Consider the following 25,132-nt stretch of genomic DNA (forward strand, 5'->3'; position numbering starts at 1 on the left):
GTTCCCTTAGGAATTCTCTTGGCCAGAAGAGCTTCAAATTCCATTAGGATCTCCTCATCATCCATATCTCTACTTTGTCTAGGTTCACAACTGGTACTAGTTTCTTTACCCTTTCTAGATAGTGCAACAAATGCTTTAAAGGATGAATCAGTCTTTTGAACACTGCCATCATAACTATTTAGCTTATATGCGGTCAACTTAGCAATGATGGAATCTAGGGATACCTTTGTCTTGTCAATAGATCTCAACTCCTGAATAGCAGCAACCCTTATTGCATAGACTAGTAATAAGGATCTCAAAACTTTGCTAACAATGGTGGAATCATCCATTGTACCTCCTGCACTCTTGATGTCTCCAACAATAGTTTTAATCCTTATCCCATATTGTTGAATGGTCTCTCCTTCAACCATCCACATCTTGAAACTTTCCTTTAAGGATTTCTTCCTTAGCTTTCTTCACATGCTCATCACCACCATAGATAGACTCCAGAGCATCCCATACATCTTTAGGATTTTCTTTATCCTGAACATCTATAAACTCAACATCAGATAGATTGCTGATAAGAGCTTACATAACTTGCCTATTCTCCTAAATTTCTCTTCTTTGACCATCGATGAGAGCACCAGTAGGGACAACATAAGTATTCTCAGCATAGTTCCAGTGTTGAGCACCCATGCTTTTAATGTATATCTTCATTCTATCCTTCCATATCTTAAAGTTATCTCTGTTGAACTTAGGACCTTCCCTCTTCATCATTAGAATAGGATCTTTTCCTCAAGCGGTTAATCTTATAATACATAGGACCTGGAGGGTGCTCTGATACCAATTGATGAATAATAATGAACAATAAATACTCAATAGATACTAAGAGGGGGGGGTGAATCAGTATAGACAAAAGCTTCTTTAACAACTTAAACCGCAAAGACTGCACTATCTGGTAAACAACATCATTGATCTAAATCAGGGCAATATCGGTAAAACATAGTATAACTATGAAAGACATAAACTGGTAACACTTAGATCTTCACAAAACCTAATATCTCATTTCCACTTCACCCATATGAATAAACAAGTAATACATCAGAAATATAATGACCACTGGATCAGCATGCTTTACCGCTTAATAGAAAACACTAAGACATCACATGAAAAAGCATCACACATAAGACACTAATTTTTCATGTGGAAACCCAACTCAAAAAAACAACAATGGGGATGAATACCCACAAGTTGTTCTTGAACTCTTCTGAAGTCTGCTCTATTAGGAGCATAGTTCAGTTAAGAACTTTACAACAGGTTCTGCTAGGAACCGATCCTGCTAGGGATCACCTAGTTAAGGGATGGCTAAATACCTGGTTTGAGGTTAAAACCCTGTTAAAGGTTACCTTTTTAGAGGATTTAAAGAACTCAATGATTTTGAGTCACCCTGTTAAAGGATTTACAAAAATCCTGTTAAAGCTACCCAGTAAAGGGATTTTTCAACTGCTGAAATGGTTAGAAGTCAACAAGTAATATACTGATCTGATAACAATACCCAATGCCAAGGCAGATCCACTTTAATTCCTTTACATCTACAATCACACTCTACAAATCTCTACTCACTACAATGGTCTGGCAAGAATCACTTCACACACATTCATTTGCCAACAACTTCAAATGAGAATCATCATCGACCTTATAAACAATGATTAGGTTGGTGGCAAAAACCTAAAACCCTAAGCATCTAGGTTAACAATACAATCGGTCCAATCCTCACCATTTAAACACATTACATAAGGTAAAACAATCTTGAACAAATCTCAAGACATTCTGCATTGTTCATTCTTTGCCGCTTCTAGAAGCTAATAACCCATCACGTGCTCTCCATCATTTATCGAGAGTTCGCACATTCCTGAGGTAGATAGAATCAATCTTCTTCATGCAAGATCCTCAAGGAAATCCTTCATGCGCACAAGGCTGGTGTGGCAACATGATCTAATCTTCATTTCAATGCTAACTCATCATAGGATATCGTCGGTTGAATCACACAGACTTGGAATGCATCAATAGAAACCCTGAAGCTGAGACTACCAACTGGTAGTCATATCAAATAAAACCCCGATACAAACTTTGCATATACCTATTCACATTCCAACATATCGATTCACCTTTTCACATATACTAGTTCACATCATCATATCGGTTCACTTCATACCATCATACTGGATCTCTTGCTAGTTTGCTTACTTCAATATACTGGTTCATACTTCAACATATTGACATCAATGACAACATACAATCATATCATGTCATCAAACTCTGCACATATGCCAACATCAAAAAGATAATGGATTGCAATGCATTGGCCTACAAGGCAATTGACAACACTTTACCTATTCTAAAGTTGATTGCACCAAATTGTAACTTAGATCATATTAAGGATTCTTTAGGTAAATTGGACACATTTTCCAAATTTATTATTGATAATGTAATAACTATTGACAAGGTGAATGATGACACAATTAAGGAAAGAGTTGAAAAAGAGAAAAACAAATTCTTTGAAGACACTATAAAGAAGTGTACAAAACACTTGAATACATTATTACTGGTACTTAACTCTACAATTTTGGAATACAAGGAGCAATATATGGAAACATGCAAACCTCGCATTTTGATAGAGGACATAGATAAGGAGATCAATAAAACACTAAAAGAAATTGATGACATAGCTGATAATATAATTGGTTCATCCAGACATATATCAGTTTTTGAGCAAGAAATGGTAGGTTTTGAGGAGAAATTAGAGAAACTTGAGAAAGAGAAGGAAAGGATAAGGTCAAATGCCCAGGAACTTAAAAATAAACTTTGTCTTAAGTTGGACAATCTTATCTCTTAGAGACCTTAAATCTCTAAGGCATTAGTTCAAGGAGAGCAATGACCGAAAGAACACATGCATTATCTCATGGGTACGATCCAACAGACTGAGGCAACTTTGAATGATAGTAGAAGGTTTATGCGGAGTCTGAATTTAGTTTTGGCAGATATTTTTCAAATTGTAACCAACTGGTAACAGACTTTGAGGTGAAAGTTTTGCACTTGTTTGATTATTTTTGAGAAACCTTTGTCATTGATGTCAAAGGGGGAGTAGTGGAGAGAAAAATGCTTATAGAGGAGATCACTTGCTCAGGGGGAACATGTCTTTTTGGAATCTTTTTGGACTTCAATTTTTGGATTTTTCTCATGAGTGTTACCATCAATGCCAAAGGGGGAGATTGTTGGCATCCTACATTCGTATGAGAATAGTTGATGTTTTCATTGATGGCAACCAACTAGGAATCATCTGGCAAGCCACTGACAGATACCTGCACCAGCAATAGACTTCTACATACATCGACATGCACTTAACCGACATTGGCAATAATGCATACCGACACTCAGGACGACATGGAATAAACTTTTATTTATTGTTTTGTAATGTAATTATATTTTGTAAAGGTCGAAATGATACATTGTAATAGACTCATATATGTATAAGATCTTTTAGGTCATTTTTGTGGAGACAGATCAGAAGTATAAGGCATCTTTGTATAAGGTGATATAGTTGATAGTGAAGGTTTTTGGTTATAATCTGAGCTTAAACTATTAGTGAACCTGGTATATGAGATGTTTTGAGCAGTACATTGTATTGGATTTTGATAATCCATTTTGTAGTCATTGTGACTCTTTATTGAGCAGTGTGCTCTAGGTTGTTGGCCTCCCTACATGTGCAGGCCCCTCATTGTAACTAGTATTTACTCATTGGCCAGTGAGTAAATATTGTGGGTCACAAATCCCATCGATATTTTTCCCACACTAGGTTTCTTTGTTAAATATCTTGTGTTATGGTGTGTTCTTTATGTTGTCTCTGTTATTCTTATTTGCTGCATTAATTCTTATTTATTGGTACACTGTTTTGGAATGCAAAGTTTTAAATAAGTTTAAATATTTTGTAAACCGGTTAGACACTGATTTACCCCCCCTCTTAGTGTCTTTGGGAATGTCATTTATTCTAACACTAACAACCTCTTTATCATATTTGCTTAACACATTAATCAAATCATTTAAAAAAAAATCAATACTTTCACCACCAAAGCAATCATATAAACTTGATCATTTACCAACTCATTAACCTTATCAATCAGATAAAAAACACTCTCAAACAACTTCTTATTAGTACTTGTAACCTCTGATAAAACATTATAACCAGTGTCTCAAAAATTGTTAGTATAACTGGTGAACAACTGAGAGGGGGGTGAATCAGTTGTTAGTAGATTATAACTTTTAATCCACAATACAATCTTAAACAAATCAAGTATCGGTAAAGCACATATAGATGCTGGTAAATAATACAACTTAACAATTAACCAGATAATCAATGCAAAGAAACCATACCACATAACACCATAATTTGTACGTGGAAAACCCAAAAAGAGAAAAACCACGGTGGAAAGCCTACCCACAGTCAGATGATACTTTTGTAGAAAGTATGTGTTACAATGAGGATCCTGCAATTGGAGGAAGGTGCATTGCCTAGAGCATACTGCTCATTACAAAAGAGTCTCATTGACTACAGAGAGGCTACAACCATCTCAAGATAAATGGACAACAATCCAATACAGTGAACTGCTAGAAATAACATCTACCATGCCTAATTACAATCTTGGTTAAGCTCAATGCAGGAGAAATAAATCCAATTTGATCACCAATGATTGACCATCTCCTCTACCTGAATGATATTAAAATATTCATACATTACATTCCTTGACAATGACCTTTCTGATAACCATGATACTTTACAAAGAGTTTCTACCTCTTATTTATACAAACCCTAAGGCCTAAACCAATTAGGTTGGCCACCTAAAAGATATTACAATAAGATCATTACATAATTCCATATTACAATGATATAACTTTTCATCTTAAGACCAAAACAATAATAAAAAATCCATAAATCATCTCGAAACATCCTGGTAATGTGTAGAGTACATGTTAGCATGATACCGTCCATAACCTCGATAAGTACCAGGCCTATTCTGGGTCCACCACGGCAAAGAAATATCTTCAAATAGTTGAAGCATGATCAAAGAACAGCTTCAACATCCTGAAATCCATGAAGAAGTTGTACCAACACCAACTATGCATCCTATCATGATTCCTCAATGAAAGCTCTACCGGTAAAGCCTTAAATCAGTGTTGGTAATGGTTTACCAGAGTGTATGATAGAATCTGATTACCAATCCAATACCAACTAACCAAAACATTCTCATAAGGTATATAACACATGAAATCAAATATACTTCAATGATCTAAACATGTCGAAAGTGTCCAGTAGATAGTCTCTTCTACTGGTAACACTAGATTTTCTACTGGTAACCAAAAATTGTCTGTCGGTAACCAACAATAACAACTAGTGTTGACATTAATGTCAAAACATTAATGCAACACTTAATTAATTCATCTATAATGCTAACAATCTCCCCCTTTGGCATTGATGTCAACACTAGATGTGAAAAACATCTAAGTACGAAGAAATGCCAAACAAGTCTCCCCCTATGGAAGACAACCAACAATCAATAGCTCTCCCCTATGAATGATATCTTTGTAAGGTTCTGAATGATTTTTCAAATTACTATCACTCCCCCTTTGACATCAATGCCAAAAATCTGACAACAATATCAAAGCAATGATATAAACCTTTGAATCTCAAAGTTGACTACTCCCCCTGAGTAGTAGCACCACTCATCAGTGCTAGAATGAATAATGTCTCTGGTAATTCATGTTAGACTGATGAAAAACTTCATCAATCAAGTCTCCACCAGAGGGGCAGAAACCCCTAACCTATCTCTCAAATACTCAAATGATTCTTTAGATGGCAGTTTAGTGAATATGTCTGCAATCTGATCTTTAGTGTTCACATAAACCAATTTGACTTCCTTTGCTTCAACCTTGTCCTTCAAAAAGTTATACTTTATTTAAATATGCTTAGTCTTAGAGTGAAATACTGGATTCTTAGACATGTCAATAGCTACAGAGTTATCATAGTAGATAACTACCAGTTCACTATAATTTACCCTGATATCCTTCAACTTTTGTTTCATCCACAAGATTTGAGTGCAATTAGTTGCTGCTTCAACACACTTAGCTTCTGTAGTAGATAAAGAAATACATGACTATTTTTTGCTGATCCATGAAACCAGTTTCTTTCTAAGAAAGAAAGCTCCACCAGAAGTGGTCTTCCTATCATCAGTATCTCTTGCCCAATCTAAGTCAGTATATGCACATAAAGTGAAATCATCATTTCTGGAATACCATAAACCATATGCTATTGTTCCTTGCAAATAATGGAATATCCTCTTTACTACACATTCATGATTTTCTTTGGGATTACTTTGATATCTTGAAACAATACTTATTGCATTCATAATATCAGGTCTAGTCTAAGTTAGATATAACAAACCACCAATCATAGACTTATACCTTGTCGGATTTAACGGTGTAAAAGTATCCTTGATAGATAATTTCTCACTTGTAGCCATAAGAGTACTTGTCAATTTGGAATTTTCCATACCAAACTTATTCAACAATTCCCTCAGATACGTAGTTTGACAGATAAAAATTCCTTTGTCAGTTTGAGTAATCTGCAAACCTAAGAAAAAGTTCATCTCACCAATCATGAACATTTCAAATTCATTCTTCATGTTGTTAGCAAATTCCATGCACAGTTTATCTTCTCCTCCAAAAATGATATCATCAACAAAAAATTGAATAATAAAAATATCATTATCAGTGATCTTATAATATATATTACTATCAACACTGCCTTTAGTAAAACCAAGCTTCAAAAGATATTTATCCAACCTTGCATACCAAGCTCTAGGAGCCTGTTTCAAACCATATAAAGCTTTCTTCAATCTGCAAATAGTATCTTTATCATTTGTCAGTGAAAATCCATCAGGCTTCTCAATGTAAACTTCTTCCTCAAGCTCACCATTCAAAAATGCACATTTAACATCCATTTGATAAACCTTATTTTTCTTATAAGCTACATAGGCAAGAAATAGTCTAACAACTTCAATTCTAGCTACAACTGTAAATTTATCACCATAATCAATTCCTTGCATTTGAGAATATCCTTTACAAACCAATCTAGCCTTGTTCCTTATAACTTGACCATCCTCATTTAGTTTATTTCTTAAAACCCATTTAGTTCCAATAACATTCTTATTTTTAGGCCAGGGAACTAAAGACCAATTTTCATTCTTCTCTATTTGATCTAATTCATCTTCCATAGCCTTTAACCAATGTTTATCCTTACAAGCTTCAATAATAGTTGTCGATTGAACTTGGGAAATAAGACATACCTCTTCATTTACCAGTTTTCTTCTTGTCATAACTCCCTTGTTTCTATCTCCAATAATTTGATCTTTAGAATGATTTAATCTTACACACCTTGGTGTCTTTTGAACTTCATGTTCATTCCTCTGATCATCAGTCACAGTTGAATTTTTTGATTGTGTTAGTGTAACTGTCTCATCTTCGTGTACCAGTTGAGGCATTACCAGTTTAGTTATGATTATTTCCACTATCGGTTCCCTTTTCATATGATATAGAATGATTTATGTACTGTTTATCCACTTTCACATTAGCACTCTCCACAATTTTCTACATTTTTTTGTTATAACTGTAGCATAGAAATTAGGAATCATCACAAGACAAGTATATCAATCAAAACACAAGACAATCAAAGCAATATCATGAGAATACTCATTGAAATGAACCTAATTACAATGCACATTCAATAGAGGTATGAAAATGAAGCATTCAAAAGAAAACATTATGCAAACCAGATTCAAGATTGAATACTCCTTCCATGCAGCTCCATTGTTGTTCTTTCCTCTTCAATAGTTTTGTGGATATCACCTACAAGTGCCCACACAATTGAAAGCAAAAAGGCTCAAGAGTACTAGAAACGAAGGTTCGGTAAAAATTCGAGATTCATGAAGGATTTGATTGAAGAAAACATCCAATTTATAGAAGAATTGGATAAATGAGCAAATTAGTATGAAAGAGATTTGAATAGAAATTCAAATCAATAATAGCAAAATTATGACATATCCATGACAAATTGCTATGCAAGGCTTATGACAATTCATGACAAATTTCTATGTCAAGAATTTATGACATTTTATGACATTTTCATGACAAATTCTATGACACATTTCTATGTCAAGAATTTTATGACAATTTATGACATTTTATGACAAATTTCTATGTCATTGCCATAAATTTAGGAAAGAAATAGGAGAAAATTGAATTTAAGAATTAAGAAATTAGGAAATTAGAAAATAATGAAAATAGGAAATTAGAAATTGAAAGAAATTAGAAATTAGGATTTAGTGAATTAATTAATAATTTTTCATTTATTAATCAATTCACAAAGAGAAATAATTAGACAATTAAATGAAGATTTAATTGTAATAAGGAAACTTAGGATAAATAAGTAATTTATTTAATCCTAAAGGAAGAAACGACAAATTAGGTTAAATGATTGAATCATGAAACCCTAGAAGACGAATTAGAAATGCGAGGATGATAATTAGGTCTATAATTGACTTGATCATGTTTTGATTTGATAAATGACCAATGCGACAAAATGATTTGATTGATAGATGCGCCAATTGAGACAAATAACGATCGATGACAAATCGGTTGAAAAATGACAAAATTGACAAAATAGATTGCAAGATGACAAGATTGAAAATGACCACTATCGATGACAAATCGATCGCAAAATGACAAGATTGAAGGATTGATGATAAATCGACAAGATTGATAAACCGATCGCCAAATGATAAGATTGAAAACAGGACAAAACCCTAATTAGGATTGACGATGTCCAAAATGATAAGATTGATAGGAGGACAAAACCCTAATTAGGATTGACGATGTCCAAAATGATGACAAATGAATACGCACATTGATGCGACAGGGTAAAATCGATCAAAATCATGACTGAATATTGTTGTCGACAAGACCAAATTCAAGGATGAGATGATTGAAGAATATAGAAGAATGACTCGATGTTCGCAAATGATAAAGACCAAGTGCGTGACATAGGAGAAATGTTAATGCGATGCAAAAACCTAAAATGAGGCAATGCGCAAATGTTAAAGTATGACCTTGCAAGCGTTGACCATTTTTGGGTGTCTACATTTTGCCCCTCTTTGAGACAATGCGATTCTGAGCGTTGTTTCAAAGAACAATAATAAAAATGCCCTAGACAATAATAATGACATATGCATGCCCCCTCGAGGAATTGGCCGGAAACATGCGGAAAAGAGGCCAATTGATCGATAAAAATGACAGGATCGAACGGACTGACAATCGGAGATCGGATGCATGACAGACAAGCAATGTAAGGTGCACAAGACCGCGACCAACATAAGATGGAGAGGACGCACGTCCATCTATGCAATGACAAAGAGCTATAAATGGGACCAAGAGGGTGAAAATGACTCATTTGCACTAGCTAAAGAGGAGGATTTGTTGCTCTGGACAAGAACACTTGCAGATAGATGGCGAACATTCCAATGGCGGGTCACCTTGGAGAACGTGTACGCACATTCAGACGATTGGAGGACGCAAGAGCAGCGGTATGGATCGCGAAAACCCATGTGTTTGATTTCATGAATTTTGATGGCTTACGGGACATTGCGGGACCCACAGAGGACACCAAAATGGACATCTGCGCTTGTGTCATCTAAACCTGCGCTTGTGTAAGAAGTTCTGCGCTTGTGTAGGAATACACAAGCGCAATTCACCTGACACAAGCGCAATTTAGCTTACACAAGCGCAAGAGTTGAAAAATGACTCACTTTTGATTGGAAATGGCATGCAAATGACCTGACAGGGGGGGGAAGGGTAGGATAGGCCAATGTAGATGAAAAACACCCCGATTTGGACATGAAAATGAGGAAATGCAACCCGTAAGAGCAAACCCTAAAACTGACAAAATGATGCCCTGATTGTGATACAGAGTCGACAATATCCATTGATCGCACGGGAGAATCGACCAGACTGTTTCATGCTTCGACATAGACTCAGGAGCACAGAGAGAGACACATTAGCTGGACTGGGATTGGCGAGGAGAGACTGTACTGGAGGACACTATATGAGGGTGCAGTTCCACCGGAGCGGAGAGCACCTTCATATCGGGCACGATCGAGGACAGAGAGCAGGTCACGCTCTCGGAGGACATTGAGCAGCATAGGAGTGAGTGGACCGATGAGACCACCGCAGCCAGGACCAGGACCAGGTACATCATCTGCGAGACATGGCAGGGATGAGGAGGACAGAGGGAGCACCCAGTGACAGAGGCACGTGCTCCATATGACAGACAGTGGACATCATGTAGTTTGCCATTATGTAGTCAGCCTGCGGGTCATACTTAGGACAGACAGTCCGATTTTGTACTCCGATATTATTATGATATGTGATATGATATGCATCGATATGATGGATGCAATATGTTATGACTGATGTAGTGATTTTGCTATGTATGGATGACTTATGTACTGGTTTATGAACATGTATGGATGCATTTTTATGTATTTTTTGATGCATTTATGAAATGAAATGGATAAAATGCTTAATGTAATATGTGATGGAATGCAAATGTACTAACCAGATGGATGTAGGATGCAATATGATTTTGGATATCGGAGCACTAGACCGAACTGACTATCCGACCGGACAGAAGAAGTGTTAGTAAGAAGAAATAAGATAGAGGACAATTAGAGATGATGAAAATTTGCTTTCAGTAATGCACTTTGTAGGTGAGAACCGTTATTTTTATTTAGCAAAATGGATGCGTAGCATCATGGCATTGAAGGCCAGAGCTGAAATGCAACCCGATTTGCAAAAGACAGACACATCACAGACAAACGACAATCATAATCAAAAAAGAAAAGGATCATGAGCCATCCCGGTTACTCTAAATCACTCAGTGACATCATCGAGCAACATAGGGACATGATCGAAGCCAAAGATAAATCAATAAAAAGAGAAGACTCACAAATTCAAGCCAATCAAACAAACATCTTGATCTTCATTGTCAAAAGTTGAACGTGCTGATAGGACGATCATGCTGTCTGGTTTTAGGAAATGTGATACCTCGTCTAAGACAGGACACAGTCTGGTTTCGAGTATACCACACCCTGTAAGACCCATGATAATGTGACAAGGACAAATGATTTTTTTTTGATGCTGATATTCAATTGATAAGACAATTTTGATCAATTTGAATGTTTGGTTTGAGTTGAAAAAGTTCATCTGGTTAAAGCATGATTTCATTAAAGCACGATGTTTGATTGCGAGTCGTTGGAGGAATGCTCAGTGATCTGTCGATGCACAAAGGGAATAATTTATTGCAGAAGGTTTGTTTTGTTTTTGAAGTTTTACAATTTTTTTGTGTTTTCAATTTTTTCAGGACTTTATATGATTTTTATGGATTTTTTTCAGGACATTTTAAGATTTTTTTGGAATTTTTTCAGGACTTTTTAAGATTTTTTTTGGAATTTTTTCAGGACTTTTTAAGATTTTTTTTGGAATTTTTTCAGGACTTGTTAAGATTTTTTTTGGAATTTTTTCAGGACTTGTTAAGATTTTTTTTGGAATTTTTTCAGGACTTGTTAAGATTTTTTATGATCTTTTTAGATTTTTGCCCCCAGTGTCTAGCAAGGCAGGGAATATGACAGGTGAATAAATAGGTTTGCTGCAATGATGGTGGATAGAGAGAAGACAAAGGCCTTTTATTATGGAGACAATACAAATGCAATTTCCAAGAGCTATGACGTGATGGGACAAGAGACTGGATATGTAAAGCAGTGACATGGCATGAGGGACATGTCAAGAGGTTTTTTGAAAAATATGTTTAAATTTTGCGTCCTTATGTCAGATCAAGATCAAGGGACAGAAAGAGTGTATGGATAGTGATAAGATATGGATAGGATAAACAAGACCAAGAATGGATAAAGGACATGGACTGAAGGTTGGGATAGGATAAGGGATAGTGGCAGAAAGTTGCAATAAGCTAGGGAATATGGATGAAAGGTTGTAATAAGCAAATGGATAAAACCAAAAGCTATGATAGACTAAAAGCTGCAAACAAGATGCATGATGCTCATGAAGATCGTCAGCCTTGTCAAGATCAAAGGTGGAAAGGGAAATTGGACATGAAGGACAATAGGATATGAAGGGTAATGACAGGGTATGATAGGATAATGAAGGGCAATAGGATATGAAGGAGGAAACCTGCCCCCAAGTGTGGTGTGCAAGAAGTTCATAAATTACGCATGACGCCTGTTTGCCAGGTTTTCATCATGGTACTTTCCCAAGGCGCCTATTTGCCAGGTTTTCACCAGTGGACGAATTATTTTTCTTTACTTTTTTTTCTTCTTTTGACTTTTTTTTTTCAATTTTTTGATTTTTTTTTTTTTTGACTTTTTCAGAAGAAGATGGACACATGATAGGGGATGGAAGAAGGACTCAAGCGTCTTTTTGTCTGGATAGTAGCCTTGAAAAAAATGGACCATGACCTTTAAAAGTATGCTCAAAGACGTTGGTAGGATAAGGACATGGAAAAAGAGATGAAACTAAGGCTAGGATTTATGCAAAGGATGGGACCAAAGGGATGGAAGGATGGAAAATATGCATTGGATAATGGATAGGGTATTGGAAGAATTTGGCTTGAGTGGATAGAAATGTTGGCAAGATCGACATTGGCACACACCTTGAGGGGTGATGGACTGATGGAGGAAAAATGTATTTTGGATATTGAGATTTGGATGGAGGAAAGGCTATAGATTTTGGGACATAAGGGCCCAAAACGGATGAAGAAGGTGATGGAGGAATAGATTTGAGAGGTTTGGATGGAGGAATAGCAATTTTGGATGCCAAGTTGGATGTTTCTTTAGGCTTTTGTGCTTCAAGGAGCTTCTTGGGGATCCACATGGTTTTTGACTTTTCATGCTTTTGTCGTTCCTTGGAGTGCATTGCTTGCACAAGGGATTTAGGAACCCATATATATTTTGACTTTGCTTTATTTTGCTCAGTGGACCTTTGCGGCCTTTTGGATATTTCTTTTTCTTTATAGATCATATTGCTCTTTGTTTTGACATGTCGATTATATTGGACATGTTGATCCTTGAATACATGTGGATTTTTAGACTTATGACTTTTATACTTGGCATCCAAATTGCTTGGAGGGGGGAATGAATGTTGGTGTGGATGGGAATGATATGGAGACATGTGGGATGGATGGAAGGTTCTCCAAGATGTGTGCCTTTGCTGATGTTGCATAGGAGATGGAGGGATATAGGGACCTAGAATGGATGGAAGCGATGATGGGGAAGGTGGACATTTGGAGTTTGACTTTGAAGGGATACCAACGCCTTGAGTGTGAGTTGTGTAGACATGACCATTAGTGTATTCTTTCACGTGAAGGGATGCTTTCTTATGGAGATCTACTCCTTTGCCTTTATCAATATTTTGACTAATAGGATACTCTTTTCTTTGGGAAGAAGATGCTAGTCCATTATGAGGTGGAGGTGATATGATGGAAACGATGAGATCATGAAGTGGATCAGATTGCACCAAAGTGGAAGAACCCATTATGCATGTCAAGGGTTCATGAACATCTTGCACTGACACATTAGAATCATGAGGGGTATCAGGATCATGAGGGGGACTAGGTTCAATGATAGGCTCTTCAAGAGATGGAATGGGAGACATAATGGGATCGTCAAAAGAAATGCGATCTTGGAGTGTATATGGAGCATTAGGACAAGGAGATGGAAGAACAAAAGGATCTTGTGGAGGATCTGAAGGAATGATAGGGTCTTGTGTTGGAAATGAATTTGGAAGGATACTTTGATCTTGACAAGGAGGAAGATCATTGGATTCCTCTTTAAAGGTGCTTTGCTCTTGACTTTTAATGGGATCATCATAAAGGATGGAAGGGATATCTAGAATGTCAATGGGATTTGAAAGGACATTGTGTTCATGAAATGGAAGGGGATCATTTGGGATTGGATGGACTAGGATATCTTGATCTTGCTCAGGAAATGGAATGTCAATAGGACTTTGGATAGGATGGACAAGAATAGGGGAATCATTGTGAGTGTTTGGGGAAATGGGATCCTGGTCAACAATTGGATGGGATGATAAGGTTTCAGGATCTTGATCTTGATTTTCCTTAGGACACGTTTCTTCATGCTCTAAACTATCCTCTTGACATGAGGTTGGACTTTGGATATGCATGGAAGATTCTGACAAGGGATCAATGTTTTGGCATGAAGGAAATGCACTTTGAACATTCGTGAAGGATTCTGGCAAGGAATCAATGCTTGAACATGAGGAAGAGGGACTTTGAAGGGGGTCCTCTAAAACAAGTAATGGCAATAAAGTGCATGGTGGCATTGGGTCTTGTATTTCTGAAACATGACAAGGATATACGTCACGAGTTGGATTATCTTGGCAATCAATTATGGATAGCTCTTGGATAATTGCATCCTTGGGTGTATTGTTTGATGAGGACAATATGGAAGGTTCTTGTGAAACTTCTAAAGGTGTAGGGATAGATGCCACTAGAGAATCAATTTGTTTGTGAGGGGATGAGGCATTGCTAGACATAAGTGTATTATCTTTATCTTCCTCAAAAGACTCACTTAGTCGTTTCCTTAAGAGCATTGCAATAAGGCCACCCTTCTTTTTAGGTTTTGACATGATTGGACTTGGAATTTGAACTTGTTTTTGATTTGATGTCATGTTTTGATATTGGACTTGATGTTGATCAGATTGGTTTGACATGTTTGAAACTTGGGTTGGTGTGTGTTGCAACCTTTGTTTTTGAATGTTTTGTGGCAGTTGTTGACATTGATATGTTGATTGAATTTGAACTTGTTTTTGATTTGATGTCATTTTCTGATATTGAACTAGATGTTGATCATTTTGGTTTGACATGTTCAAAATTCGGCTTGGTGCATGTTGCAAGTTTTGTTTTTGAATTGGTGATTGTGGTTGTTGACATTGATATTCCACCATTGGTTGAACCATTTGTTGACATTGTATAGTTGGTTGGACATATTGTTGAAATTGAACCATTGGTGGTGTTCGTTGCATATGTTGAACAATTGGTTGTGTCATTGGTTGTGATGGTTGAAAATATGATTGATAGTAAACACCTTCTTGTTCTTGTTGTGGAGGCACATAATGTTGAAATTGATGTTGTCTCCTTTCTTGTAATTGTTTCATCATCTCTATTTGGGAGAGGAGAGCTGGTATGTCTGATCGTTCAAGAAGAGATCTTACATCAATTGGCTCAAAATTTTGACCTGGAAATTTTCGAAACATTTTGGACATTTGAGATCTTATCTTCTCACTGTTTATCACTTTTTGCTCCAATATCTCCTTTTCTTGAGCTAGTTTCTCCTCTAGTTTTTGTATTTGGACATTTAAATCATCATGATAAGTTTGACCAATGTTGCTTTGTTGTTGGGTTGAATAGAATTGTGATTGCATTGTCGGTTGATATGTCAAACTTTGTTGCATCATTGGTGCTTGGAACCTTGTTTCAATAGACATGTCACTATGCAAATGCAATATTTTTGGAATTTTTCAAGGATAATATATGATATGCAACTAAATGCAAACTAGATAGATGAAAATGCAATCTATATTTTTGGTTGTTTTTGGAGATTTTGACAAACTTTTGGAATGCAAATCTAAGAGAGACCCTTAGGAAATTGAAATGATGTCTAGACCTCAAAGGACAAAAGGACTTAATTGACAAAGGACAAAATGACAATGTCTCCCCTATATGCTTGGATACTAAGCTAGGTTTGACAAAATGATGTTTGATGATAAAAGGACAAAAGGTTTGATAAGGTCTAGACCTCCTAACAATGACTTAGGGTTTATCAAAGATTTGGATCACTCAAGGATGACAAAGCCTAGTTTTTGAGACTATATGCAAAGGGACAATTAATATGCAAGTGATCTTAATATGATATGACAATGACTTAGGCTTAATGAAGAGACTTGGGATATGCAAATGCAAATGTATAACAATGGTATGACTTTAATGTAAGAGGACACATGCAAATGGATGACCCTTATTGATATGCAAAGGAGTATGACTTAGGTGAAACCTAACCTTGGCAATGATCTTACAAAATGCAAACCTAGGATGAACCTAAACGTAAGTGACATAAGAGTTGAGGCAAGTTTTTTTTTGACCAATGTTGGACAACCATGCTTGAAGTATGATCTTTGAATCTTGTTGAATGTTTGTTGGATGAATGTCTCTTGTGCTTAATCTTTATGTTATATCAATGTGTTTGTTCTTGAAATGGTATTCAACTTTTGACAATCAAAGAATACAAGATGTTATAACTTAGACTCAAGACAATCATGCTCATTTCCACATTCCCTAGGGTAGGCAAAGACATTAGGTACTTGAGAGGTAGACTCATTATGGGATTCAAGGAGAATACATAGATGCTTGACCCCATGGGCTCCCCTCCACGGCACTCACTTCTCAGGGCAGCCAAGCATCAGTCCCCATGGAATCTCCCCATGGCGAACTTAGTATCTCTTCCAAGTATCCGAATTTGTCCTTCTCAAGCAACTAGAAGGGTTTTTGGCCTCTAAAAACAAGGTATGTAGTAAGGATTTCTGTTAAGCATTACTCCTTGATGTCATGCAAGCATGATTGAGACATTAAGCCCATCAAGATACCAACAAATGTAGTCACGCAAGCGCGATTTAGACCAAGAGGCCCTACTTAGATGTTGATATGAGAAAGAGTTTCAAGGGGCATCACTTCCCAAGTAACTACAATTCCCACGTAACACTTCCTTCAAAGCTTTCGCTCATCAGGTATTTGTTTATAGTGAGTTAGAATGCCAAGGAATTCTAGCCGTACTCACTTTGGGTCGTTCCCTTCTCACGATTATCACTCGCTTGCTAAAGCAAAGTGGTCGGGAAGGCAGGCCCTCTAATGGAGACAAACAATCCACAAGACAAGCATGGTATCAAAGATCTGGATTTCTGATCACCCTATGAAGGATGAGAGCATACTCTCCTACTCCAATGTCATACTTAACAATCAAAGCAAACAAGGGTTCATTTCCAACCTATTTAAAAAAATCACTAAGTGCCTAATTAAAAAACTCAAACACACAATTTGGTTGGTTCTCCAAGGCAACCTGCAAAACACATGTCAGAAGTTTGATTTGTAGTCTTTGACCATCGAATCTGCATAACACACGTTAGTAATTTGATTTTTAGTCTTTGTCATGCGTAAGCCAAGATCCTGCACCAACAATTAGTACCAAAATCCAAAACACAAATGATCTGATTTATAAAAACTATCAAAATTTCAGTCCACTTTGAGAAGGCATAACTTTCTCATCCTAGCTCCAAATTACAAACCGTTTAATGCGTTAGAAAGGTATTCAAATAATCTAGAACCAAATTTTGGAAACATCGAAGATATCTCTTCGTGTTTCCGAGCACAACATTTGTCCAAAAATGCACTAAAGACCCTCAAAATTGCAATTTACTAAAACATAGAAAATTTTTCAAGTAAAAACTGCATTTTTTACCTCTGTTATGGACTTTACACAAGCGCAGAAGTTAGGACACAGGCGCAAGATGTATGACACAAGCGTAGAATGTCTTGACACAGGCGCAAGACTCTTCAACACAGGCACAAGATGCTTCACACAAGCGCAGAAGTGTCCAGAATGCACTGCACGGCCCTGTTTTTGAGTTTTTGACCTGCAAATCAGCTTAGAAGCACTTCAAAACACAGTAAGATGGTTAGAAGGTTAGTATTTCACATCGGGTTCACCATTTAATGTAGCATAGAAATTAGGAATCATCACAAGACAAGTATATCAATCAAAACACAAGACAATCAAAGCAATATCATGAGAATACTCATTGAAATGAACCTAATTACAATGCACATTCAATAGAGGTATGAAAATGAAGCATTCAAAAGAAAACATTATGCAAACCAGATTCAAGATTGAATACTCCTTCCATGCGGCTCCATTGTTGTTCTTTCCTCTTCAATAGTTTTGTGGATATCACCTACAAGTGCCCACACAATTGAAAGCAAAAAGGCTCAAGAGTACTAGAAACGAAGGTTCGGTAAAAATTCGAGATTCATGAAGGATTTGATTGAAGAAAACATCCAATTTATAGAAGAATTGGATAAATGAGCAAATTAGTATGAAAGAGATTTGAATAGAAATTCAAATCAATAATAGCAAAATTATGACATATCCATGACAAATTGCTATGCAAGGCTTATGACAATTCATGACAAATTTCTATGTCAAGAATTTATGACATTTTATGACATTTTCATGACAAATTCTATGACACATTTCTATGTCAAGAATTTTATGACAATTTATGACATTTTATGACAAATTTCTATGTCATTGCCATAAATTTAGGAAAGAAATAGGAGAAAATTGAATTTAAGAATTAAGAAATTAGGAAATTAGAAAATAATGAAAATAGGAAATTAGAAATTGAAAGAAATTAGAAATTAGGATTTAGTGAATTAATTAATAATTTTTCATTTATTAATCAATTCACAAAGAGGAATAATTAGACAATTAAATGAAGATTTAATTGTAATAAGGAAACTTAGGATAAATAAGTAATTTATTTAATCCTAAAGGAAGAAACGACAAATTAGGTTAAATGATTGAATCATGAAACCCTAGAAGACGAATTAGAAATGTGAGGATGATAATTAGGTCTATAATTGACTTGATCATGTTTTGATTTGATAAATGACCAATGCGACAAAATGATTTGATTGATAGATGCGCCAATTGAGACAAATAACTAACGATCGATGACAAATCGGTTGAAAAATGACAAAATTGACAAAATAGATTGCAAGATGACAAGATTGAAAATGACCACGACCGATGACAAATCGATCGCAAAATGACAAGATTGAAGGATTGATGATAAATCGACAAGATTGATAAACCGATCGCCAAATGATAAGATTGAAAACAGGACAAAACCCTAATTAGGATTGACGATGTCCAAAATGATAAGATTGATAGGAGGACAAAACCCTAATTAGGATTGACGATGTCCAAAATGATGACAAATGAATACGCACATTGATGCGACAGGGTAAAATCGATCAAAATCATGACTGAATATTGTTGTCGACAAGACCAAATTCAAGGATGAGATGATTGAAGAATATAGAAGAATGACTCGATGTTCGCAAATGATAAAGACCAAGTGCGTGACATAGGAGAAATGTTAATGCGATGCAAAAACCTAAAATGAGGCAATGCGCAAATGTTAAAGTATGACCTTGCAAGCGTTGACCATTTTTGGGTGTCTACAATAACATCTATATGCTTTTCTCTAAATTGAATAACCAAGAAATATCCCTTCATCACATCTTGGATCAAAATTTCCTATTGTATCATCTCTTTTGATATAGCATTTACTTCCAAATATTCTGAAATACTTAATAGTAGGTGTATGTCCAAACCATAGTTCATAATGGGTCTTATTGGTTTCACCTTTGATATGAACTCTGTTGAATGTATAGATTGTTGTACTTACTGTTTCTCTCTAGTAGATATGAGGCAATTTGGCTTCCATCATCATAGATCTATCTGCATCCAAAATGGTTTTGTTCTTTCTTTCAACTACTCCATTCTACTGAGGAGTCCTAGGTGCAAATAGTTGTCTCCTGATTCCATTTGTCTCACAATAACTATTAAATTCATTAGAAGTGAACTCACCTCCATGATCTGATCTTAGACATTTGATTTTCAATCCAATTTTTGTTTCAACCTTCACTTTAAAGAATTTGAATTTCTCAAAAGCTTCAAACTTCTCCCTTAGAAAAGTCACTCACATCATTCTAGAATAGTCATCAATAATCAACATAAAATACCTATCACCTTGAAAGCTTCTAGTCCTTGTTGGACCACATAAGTCAGTGTGAATCAAATCAAGTATATCATTAGATTTATCATGTATGCTCTTAAAATAACTCTAACTTGCTTACCCAATTGACATTCCCTACATACCAGATTATGAGGCTTCATAATCTTAGGTATATCTCTAACTGCCTTAGTTGAACTGATCTTAACAACATAATCAATATTAACATGACACAACCTCCTATGCCATAGCCAACTCTCATCAATATGAGAAATCAAGCATATCTTATTACCAGTATTCAGGTGAAAGATATTACTTCCTGTCTGAATACTAGTTGCAATCTCCAAACTAGTCTTGTTGATGATTTTGTATTTTCTATCTTTAAACTCAACTAGTTGAAAATCCTTATCAACCAATTGACCAACACTCAAAAGATTATGCTTCAAACCTTCTACATAATAGACATTTTTAGTGTTATGCTTGCCATCCAAAGAAATAATACCTCTACCTTTGATCATACATGCCTTGTCATCTCCAAATGTGACTTGACCTCCATTATATTCTTGCAGGGACAAAAATTTCTTTTTATCTCCAATCATATGATGGGAGCATCCACTATCAATTACCCATTCATCCTTATCTTCAACTTTTGCTGCCAGGGCTTTTTCTTCATTCTTGATAGCCGGTTCTAGTTCATCTTCCTTGAAATCATAGAACACGCATTCCTTTCCATTTCCAAATCCACTAGCAGTCTTCTATTGGTTCATCTCCAAAGTCATCAGTTACTCCTTCCTCATCTGCTATGTAGCATTGTTTACTCTTCTTGAGTCTATACCTATTCGAATTATGCTTAAAAGTTTTCTTAACTCTTTCTTCAAACCTTGCATTCCTTTTAGGACATGTGGATGCAAAATGACCAATCTTATTACATGAAAAACATTTAAAAGGTTCTTTTCCTTTATACTTACTTTCGATTGGTCCTTTAGGTACTCTTCTAACAAATAAGGCTTCAAGTTGCTCAAGTTCTTCATCTTCTTTCCTCATGTCTTCCAATTATTTTGCATATAGGGTTTTCTAGTCACTTTTGTCGGTAAATGTTGATGATGATGCATGGAAAGAAGGTTCAAACTTTACAGCTCCAGAAGATCCAAATTCTTCAAGCTCAAAAGTAGATAATTTTCCAATCAAAATGTCTCTATTAACTAAAGTGTTTGCCATTGTTCTTAACTCGTTAATTGCAATTGCCTTCATCTTGTAAGCTGGTGGAAGGGCTCTCAAGACTTTAGAAACTATTTCATCTTCACTTAGAAATTCACCACAACATTGAATTCCCATAACAATCTCATTTACTCTTTCCATAAACACAACAATTCTTTCATTATCTTCCATTTTCAAGTTTTCAAATCTTACCCGGTAACCATCAAGTTTAGCAATTTTGACAGTAGGGTCACCTTCATTTAGAGTTTGCAATTTGTCCCACAAAACCTTAGCTAATTATTTGTCAATCAATCCCATAATTTGTTGATCAGTAAGTGCACAGAAGACGACTTCTCTAGCTTTGTAATCATTTTCAATATTCTTATCTAGGTTTGTAGGAGCAGGATTTCTAGATGCCGGATCATAAGGTGTGTAACCTTTCTCAGTGATCTCCCAAATATCCTTGCCAAGACATCTAAGATGAGTCTCCATTCGAATTCTCCATATCCTATAATTTGTTCCATCAAGCTTAGGGATTTCTCTTATGAAAATAGTTGTCAGTTGATTAGAAGTGTTAGTTACCATAGGATCTACCTCAAGCAGTTAAGCTTCTGTAAAAGAGGACCAAAGCTTTGATACAAATTGTTAGGATAACTGGTCAACAACTGAGAGGGGGGTGAATAATTTTTGAACAGATTATAACTTTTAATCCATAATACAACCTTAAGAAAATCAAGTACCGGTAAAGCATATATCGATGTCAGTAAATAAGATAACTTAACAATTAACCAGATAATCAATGCAAAGCAACCAAACCACATAGCACCATGATTTGTACGTGGAAAACCTGGAAAGGGAAAAACCATGGTGAGAAGCCTACCCATAGTCAGATGATACTTCTACAGAAAGTATGTGTTACAATGAGGGACCTGCACTTGCAAGAAGGCACACTACCTAGAGCGTATTGCTCATTGCAAAAGGGTCTCATTGACTATAGAGAGGCTACAACCATCTCAAGATAAATGGACAACAATCTAATAGAGTGAATTGCTAGAAATAGCATCTACCATGCTTGAATACAGTCTCGATTAAGCTCAGTGTCAGAGGACTAAATCCTCTTCTTAATCCACTTCGATCACCAATGATCGACCATCTCCTCTTCCTAAATGATATTACAATATTCACACATTACATTCCTTGACTATGACCTTTCCGATAACCATGATACTTTACAAAGAGTTTCTACCTGTTATTTATACAAACCCTAAGGCCTAAACCAATTAGGTCGGCCACCTAAAAGATATTACAATAAGATCATTATATAATTTTATATTATAATGATATGCCATGTCGGATTAAGACCAAAACAATAATAATAAATCCATAAATCCTCTTGAAATATCCTGGTAACGTGTAGAGTACACATTAGCATGATATCGGTCTATAACCTAGATAGGTACTAGACCTATTCTGGGTCCACCATGCCAAAGCAATGTCTTCAAATAGTTGAAGCATGATCAAAGAACATCTTAAGTATCCTGAATTCCATGAAGAAGTTGTACCAATACCAACTATGCATCTTGTCATGAATCCACAATGAAATCTCTACCAGTAGAGCCTTAAACCAGTGTTGATAAGGGTTTACTAGAGTGTATGATAGCATCCAATTACCAACCCAATACTGACTAACCAAAACATGCTCATGAAGCATATAACACATGAAATCAAATATACTTCACTGATCCAAACATGCCGGAAGTGTCCAATAGCTAGTCTCTTCTACCGATAACACTAGATCTTCTACCGGTAACCAAAACTTGTCTTTTGGTAACCAACCATAACATCTAGTGTTGACATCAATGACAAAATATCAATGCAACACATAATCAATTCATCCATAATGCCAACGGAAATAATGCATGAAATGAAACAAAAACAACAACATCACATGAATACCATAGGTTTTTGATGTGGAAACCCAAATAGGGAAAAAACACTATGGGAGTTGGCACCCACAAATATTTTTACTCTTTTGAAGTATGCCTTATTAGGAGCTTAGCCCTATTAGGAACTTACAATACACCCAGTTAGGAGAAGACCCCGTTAGGAGTCACTCGGTTAGGGGATTTTCCTAGCATCCCAGTTAGGAGCTTGATGATCTATTAGGATCAACTGCATGAGAGGATTTAACACTCTTTTGAGAGCTACCCTATTAGGGGACTTAAATGTTTAAGGCATGTTAGGACCTACCCAGTTAAGGGATTTAACCTATAGCAAATGTTACGGAACAACAGCAAGAAAGTGATTTGATACTTGCACTTCTTTGCTTGCTTGATTAGATCTAGTTATACACAACACTCTACAACTCTTAGGCAGATCTCACACTTCACTTGGACGACTTTACACATTCTCTAAGACCACCGACACAATAAAGATCAACTGTGTCATCTTAAATATCCATCTCAACTAGGCCAACCACAAAACCCTAATTACATCTTGAATTTACAATTAAAATCATAAGAGATCATAACAAATTGTTATACAGATCATTACAAAATATCACAATGCAATATCAACCGGTCATTGATCATAACTCATTACAAAAATCTGATCTATACCAAAGTCGAACCCTCAAAACACTCTACTAAGAATTTTGCTGATTCCCAAGAAAATTTTCCTTAAATCACGCCGAAACAACAATTAAATATTCCACATGGGTTGTGTCATGTTACCAACTTCATGTAGACTCTTCATCCCTCACCGTCACAATAGAAATCATTATTGGTTTGATGATTTCTTCATCGGTCTTAAATTCTACTAAAACCTGTTGGTTAATAGATATGTCACTTTCTTGAAATTGTAATATTTGTTTTCTCTGAATAGTAATATGACTCTTGTACACCACTTAATGAAAGGACACAAATAAACCAACAGTTGGATGAACTAATCAAAATCCATCCTCTGCATTAGAGGGTAGCTTCTCATATGATTTACAATGAATTTTATACAAAAAGCCTTTGAAATGAAGATGCTTTTAACCAGAAACCATAGAAAGGATTTAGCATTCATCCATCAACACAAAGGAATGCCTTCAACATTAAGCATAGAGACTATTCTGAAGATTAAATAAGAGCTCACAAACTCTGTTTCTCACACATGCTCATTTCATAAATTAAGAGCATAGCAACATGCAAAGTAGTATTGATTCTGATCAATACTCTCTCATGCCTCAAAGGACAAGGGGGAATCAACACAACTCAATCCAAAATGAATCTGCTAACAATTAATAATAATAATGAATTTTGCAAAACATAGAATTAACTAATAAAAAAAATGCTATCATGCACATAGCATATTTCCCAAGAGAAGATCACTAATCATTAAACACATAGATTCAAAGACTGTGCACCATAATCATTTTAATTGATAAATTAGTCATTCCAGTTTAAAGAAATTCATAGAATAATAGATATTGTTTGCTACCCGAAAAATCACAGTTTTTCTAGCCCCAGTGAAAACAAACTTTCTAGCTTAAATAGCCTCTAGGCTCATAGTTTTTGCATAACAATTAAAAAATTTACTTTAACCATAGGTTAAAGAAATCATTTTCTAAAATAGAAAAAACTAAAATAACAGCCACAAAGAGGCTAACAGCTCATTCCTTAATCAATCATGACTCCACCATGGTAGAGGAAGTTACTGGTTTGTCCTACTTTATCGCCAACCTATGCACACCACGCCATTCTAAATGTGTCATCGAGAATTTTAGGATGACCTAAAAATAAGGGAGTCCAATGTGCTAGATTTGTTGCTTCCACACTTCCTTGTCCATATTTACTTGTGCCACCCTTGTCTTGTGTGCTTCTAGATGATCAGAACAAACCACAAGCATTGACTCGATCCTAGCTAG

The sequence above is a fragment of the Cryptomeria japonica genome, chromosome 10 (genome assembly GCF_030272615.1).
Source record: "Cryptomeria japonica chromosome 10, Sugi_1.0, whole genome shotgun sequence".
Lineage (NCBI taxonomy): Eukaryota > Viridiplantae > Streptophyta > Pinopsida > Cupressales > Cupressaceae > Cryptomeria > Cryptomeria japonica.